A 9,651-nucleotide genomic window follows, 5' to 3' on the forward strand; every position below is an offset into this window, starting at 1 on the left:
AGACATACACTGACACCCAGTAACAAAGACATACACTGACACCAAGTCACAAACACATACACTGATACCCAGTAACACATGCACACACTGACACCAAGTCACAGACACATACACTGAACCCAAGTAACAAAGACATACACTTACACCAAGTCACAAAGACATACACTGATACCCAGTAACAAAGAAATACACTGATACCCAGTAACACAGACACACACTTACACCAAGTAACAAAGACAGACACTGATACCCAGTAACTCAGACACACACTTACACGAAGTAACAAAGACATACACTTGCACCAAGTAACACAGGCACACACTTACACCAAGTAACAAAGATATACACTTACACCAAGTATTTTGACATACACTTACACCAAGTAACAAAGACATACACTGACACCAAGTAACAAAGACATACACTTACACCAGGTAACAAAGACATACACTGGTACCCAGTAACACAGACACACACTGACACCCAGTTAGAAACACACACTGACACCCAGTAACACAGACACACACTGACCCCCGGTAACACAGACATGCACTGACACCAAGTCACGAAGACATACACTGTCACCACGTCACAAAGACATACACTGATACACTGACACACACTTCGACCAAGGAACACAGACATACACTGACACCAAGTAACAAAGACATACACTGATACCCAGTATCACAGACACACACTAACACCAAGTAACAAAGACATACACTGACACCAAGTCACAAAGACACACACTGACACCCAGTAACAAAGACATACACTGACACCAAGTCACAAAGACATACACTGATACCCAGGAACACAGACACACACTGACACCCAGTAACAAAGACATACACTGATACCCAGTAACACAGACACACACTTACACCAAGTAACAAAGTCAATCGCTGACACCAAGTCACAAAAACACACACTGACACCAAGTAACAAAGACATACACTTACACCAGGTAACAAAGACATACACTGGTACCCAGTAACACAGACACACACTGACACCCAGTTAGAAACACACACTGACACCCAGTAACACAGACACACACTGACCCCCGGTAACACAGACATGCACTGACACCAAGTCACAAAGACATACACTGTCACCAAGTCACAAAGACGTACACTGATACACTGAAACATACTTCGACCAAGTAACAAAGACACACACTGACACCAAGTAACAAAGACATACACTGATACCCATTATCACAGACACACACTAACACCAAGTAACAAAGACATACACTGACACCAAGTCACAAAGACATAAACTGATACCCAGGAACACAGACACAAACTGACACCCAGTAACAAAGACATACACTTACACCAAGTAACAAAGACATACACTTACACCAAGTAACACAGAAATACACTTACACCAAGTATTGTGACATACGCTTACACCAAGTAACAAAGACATACACTGACACCCAGTAACAAAGACATACACTGACACCAAGTCACAAACACATGCACTGACACCAAGTAACAAAGACATACACTGACACCAAGTAACAAAGACATACGCTGATACCCAATAACACAGACACACACTGACCCCCTGTATCACAGACATACAGTGACACCAAGTCACAAAGACACACACTGACACACAGTAACAAAGACATACACTGACACCAAGTCACAAAGACATACACTGATACACAGACACACACTTACACCAAGTAACACAGACATACACTGACACCAAGTCACAAAGACACACACTTACACCAAGTAACAAAGACATACACTGACACCAAGTAACAAAGACATACACTGATACCCAGTAACACAGACACACACTTACACCAAGTAACAAATACAGAGACTGATACCCAGTAACACAGACACACACTTACACCAAATATTTTGACATACACATACACCAAGTAACAAAGACATACACTGACACCCAGTAACAAACACATACACTGACACCAAGTCACAAACACATACACTGATACCCAGTAACACATACACACACTGACACCAAGTCACAGACACATACACTGAACCCAAGTAACAAAGACATACACTTACACCAAGTCACAAAGACATACACTGATACCCAGTAACAAAGAAATACACTGATACCCAGTAACACAGACACACACTTACACCAAGTAACAAAGACAGACACTGATACCCAGTAACTCAGACACACACTTACACCAAGTAACAAAGACATACACTTGCACCAAGTAACACAGGCACACACTTACACCAAGTAACAAAGATATACACTTACACCAAGTATTTTGACATACACTTACACCAAGTAACAAAGACATACACTGACACCAAGTAACAAAGACATACACTTACACCAGGTAACAAAGACATACACTGGTACCCAGTAACACAGACACACACTGACACCCAGTTAGAAACACACACTGACACCCAGTAACACAGACACACACTGACCCCCGGTAACACAGACATGCACTGACACCAAGTCACGAAGACATACACTGTCACCACGTCACAAAGACATACACTGATACACTGACACACACTTCGACCAAGGAACACAGACATACACTGACACCAAGTAACAAAGACATACACTGATACCCAGTATCACAGACACACACTAACACCAAGTAACAAAGACATACACTGACACCAAGTCACAAAGACACACACTGACACCCAGTAACAAAGACATACACTGACACCAAGTCACAAAGACATACACTGATACCCAGGAACACAGACACACACTGACACCCAGTAACAAAGACATACACTGATACCCAGTAACAAAGACATACACTGATACCCAGTAACACAGACACACACTTACACCAAGTAACAAAGTCATACACTGACACCAAGTCACAAAAACACACACTGACACCAAGTAACAAAGACATACACTTACACCAGGTAACAAAGACATACACTGGTACCCAGTAACACAGACACACACTGACACCCAGTTAGAAACACACACTGACACCCAGTAACACAGACACACACTGACCCCCGGTAACACAGACATGCACTGACACCAAGTCACAAAGACATACACTGTCACCAAGTCACAAAGACGTACACTGATACACTGAAACATACTTCGACCAAGTAACAAAGACATACACTGACACCAAGTAACAAAGACATACACTGATACCCAGTATCACAGACACACACTAACACCAAGTAACAAAGACATACACTGACACCAAGTCACAAAGACATAAACTGATACCCAGGAACACAGACACACACTGACACCCAGTAACAAAGACATACACTTACACCAAGTAACAAAGACATACACTTACACCAAGTAACACAGAAATACACTTACACCAAGTATTTTGACATACGCTTACACCAAGTAACAAAGACATACACTGACACCCAGTAACAAAGACATACACTGACACCAAGTCACAAACACATGCACTGACACCAAGTAACAAAGACATACACTGACACCAAGTAACAAAGACATACGCTGATACCCAATAACACAGACACACACTGACCCCCTGTAACACAGACATACAGTGACACCAAGTCACAAAGACACACACTGACACCCAGTAACAAAGACATACACTGACACCAAGTCACAAAGACATACACTGATACCCAGGAACACAGACACACACTGACAACCAGTAACAAAGACATAGACTGATACCCAGTATCACAGATACACACTTACAACAAGTAACAAAGACATACACTGACACCAAGTCACAAAGATATACACTGATACCCAGTAACAAAGACATACACTGATACCCAGTAACACAGACACACACTTACACCAAGTCACAAAGACATACACTGATACCCAGGAACACAGACACACACTGACACCCAGTAACAAAGACATACACTGATACCAAGTCACAAAGACATAAACTGATACCCAGTAACACAGAGACACACTGACACCCAGTAACAAAGACATACACTGATACCCAGTAACACAGACACACACTGGCACCAAGCAACAAAGACATACACTGACTTCAAGTCACAAAGACATACACTGACACCAAGTAACACAGACACACACTGACACCCAATTAGAAACACACACTGACCCCCAGTAACACAGACACACACTGAACCCCCGTAACACAGACATACACTGACACCAAGTAACAAAGACATACACTGATACCCAGTAACACAGACACACACTTACACCAAGTAACAAAGACATACACTTACACCGAGTAACACAGATATACACTTACACCAAATATTTTGACATACACATACACCAAGTAACATAGACATACACTGACACCCAGTAACAAAGACATACACTGACACCAAGTAACAAACACATACACTGATACCCAGTAACACAGACACACACTGACACCAAGTCACAAACACATACACTGAACCCAAGTAACAAAGACATACACTTACACCAAGTAACAAAGACATACACTGAAACCCAGTAACACAGACACACACTGACTCCCAGTTAGAAACACACACTGACCCCCAGTAACACAGACACACACTGACCCCCCGTAACACAGACATACACTGACACCAAGTCACAAAGACACACACTGACACCCAGCAACAAAGACATACACTGACACCAAGTTACAAAGACATACACTGATACACAGACACACACTTACACTAGGTAACACAGACATACACTGACACCAAGTAACAAATACATACACTGATACCCAGTATCACAGACACACACTTACACCAAGTAAAAAAGACATACACTGACACCAAGTCACAAAGATACACACTGACACCCAGTAACAAAGACATACACTGACACCAAGTCACAAAGACATACACTGATACCCAGGAACACAGACACACACTGACACCCAGTAACAAAGACATACACTGATACCAAGTCACAAAGACATACACTGATACCCAGTAACACAGACACACACTGACACCCAGTAACAAAGACATACACTGATACCAAGTCACAAAGACATACACTGATACCCAGTAACACAGACACACACTGACACCCAGTAACAAAGACATACACTGATACCAAGACACAAAGACATACACTGATACCCAGTATCACAGACACACACTTACAGCAAGTAACAAAGACATACACTGACACCAAGTCACAAAGACACACACTGACACCCATTAACGAAGACATACACTGACACCATGTCACAAAGATATACACTGATACCCAGTAACAAAGACATACACTGATACCCAGTAACACAGACACACACTTACACCAAGTAACAAAGACAGTCACTGATACCCAGTAACACAGACACACACTTACACCAAGTAACAAAGACATACACTTACACCAAGTAACACAGGCAGACACTTACACCACGTAACAAAGACATACACTTACACCAAGTATTTTGACTTACACTGACACCAAGTAACAAAGACATGCACTGACACCCAGTGACAAAGACATACACTTAACCAAGTCACAAACACATACACTGACACCAAGTAACAAAGACATACACTTACACCAGGAAACAAAGACATACACTGGTACCCAGTAACACAGACACACAATGACACCCAGTTAGAAACACACACTGACACCCAGTAACACAGACACACACTGACCCCCGGTAACACAGACATGCACTGACACCAAGTCACAAAGACATACACTGTCACCAAGTCACAAAGACATACACTGATACACTGACACACACTTCGACCAAGTAACACAGACATACACTGACACCAAGTAACAAAGACATACACTGATACCCAGAATCACAGACACACACTAACACCAAGTAACAAAGACATACACTGACACCAAGTCACAAAGACACACACTGACAACCAGTAACAAAGACAAACACTGACACCAAGTCACAAAGACATACACTGATACCCAGGAACACAGACACACACTGACACCCAGTAACAAAGACATACACTTACACCAAGTAACAAAGACATACACTTACACCAAGTAACACAGACATACACTTACACCAAGTATTTTGACATACGCTTTCACCAAGTAACAAAGACACACACTGACACCCAGTAACAAAGACATACACTTACACCAAGTAACAAAGACATACACTTACAACAAGTAACACAGACATACACTTACACCAAGTATTTTGACATACGCTTACACCAAGAAACAAAGACATACACTGACACCCAGTAACAAAGACATACACTGACACCAAGTCACAAAGACATACACTGATACCCAGGAACACAGACACACACTGACACCCAGTAACAAAGACATACACTGATACCAAGTCACAAATACATACACTGATACCCAGTAACACAGACACACACTGACACCCAGTAACAAAGTCATACACTGATACCAATTCACAAAGACATACACTGATACCCAGTAACACAGACACACACTGACACCCAGTAATAAAGAGATACACTGATACCAAGACACAAAGACATACACTGATACCCAGTAACACAGACACACACTGATACCAAGTAACACAGACACACACTGACACCCAGTAACAAAGACATACACTTACACCAATTAACACAGACATACACTGACACCACTTAACAAAGACATACACTGATACCCAGTAACACAGACACTTACTTACACCAAGTAACAAAGACATACACTGATTCCCAGTAACACAGACACACACTTACACCAAGTAACAAAGACATACACTGACACCCAGTAACAAAGACATACACTGATGCCCAGTAACACAGACACACACTTACACCAAGTAACAAAGACATACACGGACAACAAGTCACAAAGACACACACTGACACCCAGTAACAAAGACATACACTGACAGCAAGTCACAAAGACATACACTGATACCCAGTAACACAGACACACACTTACACCAAGTAACACAGACAGACACTGACACCCAGAAACACAGACACACACTTACACCAAGTAACACAGACATACACTGACACCAAGTAACAAAGACATACACTGATACCAAGTCAAAAAGACATACACTGATACCCAGTAACACAGACACACACTGACACACAGTAACAAAGACATACAGTGATTGCAATCACAAAGACGTACACTGATACCCAGTAACACAGACACACACTGACACCCAGTAACAAAGACATACACTGATACCAATCACAAAGATTTTCACTGATACCCAGTAACACAGACATATACTGACACCAAGTAACAAAGACATGCACTGACACCAAGTAACAAAGACATTCACTGACACCAAGTAACAAAGACATACACTTACACCAAGTAACAAAGGCAGACAATTACACCAAGTAACAAAGACATACACTTACACCAAGTATTTTGAAATACACTGATACCAATCGCAAAGACATTCACTGATACCCAGTAACACAGACATACACTGACACCAAGTAACAAAGACATGCACTGACACCAAGTAACAAAGACATACACTGACACCAAGTAACAAAGACATATACTTACACCAAGTAACAAAGAAAGACAATTACACCAAGTAACAAAGACACACACTTGCACCAAGTAACACAGACACACACTGACACCCAGTAAAACAGACACACACTCACACCAAGTAACACAGACATACACTGACACCAAGTAACAAAGACATACTCTGATACCCAGTAACACAGACACACACTTACACCAAGTAACACAGCCATACACTGATACCCAGGGACACAGACACACACTTACACTAAGTAACACAGACACACACTTACACCAAGTAACAAAGACATACACTTACACCAAGTAACACAGACATACACTGACGCCAAGTAACAAAGACATACAATTAAACCAAGTAACAAAGACACACACTTACACCAAGTAACACAGACACACACTGACACCCAGTCAGACAGACACACACTTACACCAAGTAACACAGACATACACTGACACCAAGTAACAAAGACATACACTGATACCCAGTAACACAGACACACACTTACACCAAGTAACACAGACACACACTTACACCAAGTAACAAAGACATACACTTACACCAAGTAACACAGACATACACTGACACCAAGTAACAAAGACATACAATTACACCAAGTAACAAAGACACATACTGACACCCAGTAAAACAGACACACACTTACACCAAGTAACACAGACATACACTGACACCAACTAACAAAGACATACACTGATACCCAGTAACACAGAAATACACTTACACCAAATAACACAGACATACACTGACACCCAGTAACACAGACACACACTCACACCAAGTAACAAAGACATACACTGACACCCAGTAACAAAGACATACACTGACACCCAGTAACACAGACACACACGGACACCAAGTAACAAAGATACATACTTACACCAAGTAACACAGACACACACTGACACCCAGAAACACAGACACACACTTACACCAATTAACACAGACACACACTGACACCCAGTAACACAGACACACACTTACACCAAGTAACACAGACATTCACTGACACCAAGTCACAAAGACATACACTGATACCCAGTAACACAGACACACACTTACACCAAGTGACACAGACATACAATGACACAAAGTCACAAAGACACACACTGACACCCAGTAACAAAGACATACACTGACACCAAGTCACAAAGACATACACTGATACCCAGTAACACAGACACACACTTACACCAAGTAACACAGACATACAATGACACAAAGTCACAAAGACACACACTGACACCCAGTAACAAAGACATACAATGACACAAAGTCACAAAGACACACACTGACACCCAGTAACAAAGACATACACTGACACCAAGTCACAAAGACATACACTGATACCCAGGAACACAGACACACACTGACACCAAGTAACAAAGACATACAATTACACCAAGTAACAAAGACATACACTTACACCAAGTAACAAAGACAGACACTAATACCCAGTAACACAGACACATACTTACACCTAGTAACAAAGACATACACTGACACCCAGTAACATAAACAATCACTGACACCCAGTAACAGAGAAACACTAATAAACAGTAACAAAGACATACACTGACACCAAGTAACACAGACACACACTGACACCCAGTAGCAAAGACATACACATACACCAAGTCAGAAAGACATCCACTGATACCAAGTCACAAAGACATACACTGATACCCAGTAACACAGACACACACTGACACCAAGTAACAAAGACATACACTGACACCAAGTAACAAAGACATACACTTACACCAAGTAACAAAGACAGACAATTACACCAAGTAACAAAGACATGCACTTACACCAAGTATTTTGACATACACTGACACCAAGTAACAAAGACATACACTGACACCCAGTAACAGAGACACACACTTACACCAAGTAACAAAGACATACAAGGACACCAAGTCACCAAGACACACACTGACACCCAGTAACAAAGACATACACTGACACCAAGTCACAAAGACATACACTGATACCCAGTAACACAGACACACACTTACACCAAGTAACACAGACATACACTGACACCCAGTAACACAGACACATACTTACACCAAGTAACAAAGACATACACTGACACCCAGTAACACGGACATACACTGACACCCAGTAACACAGACACACACGGACACCAAGTAACAAAGATGTTTACTTAC

The sequence above is a fragment of the Heterodontus francisci genome, chromosome 21, assembly GCF_036365525.1.
Source record: "Heterodontus francisci isolate sHetFra1 chromosome 21, sHetFra1.hap1, whole genome shotgun sequence".
NCBI lineage: Eukaryota > Metazoa > Chordata > Chondrichthyes > Heterodontiformes > Heterodontidae > Heterodontus > Heterodontus francisci.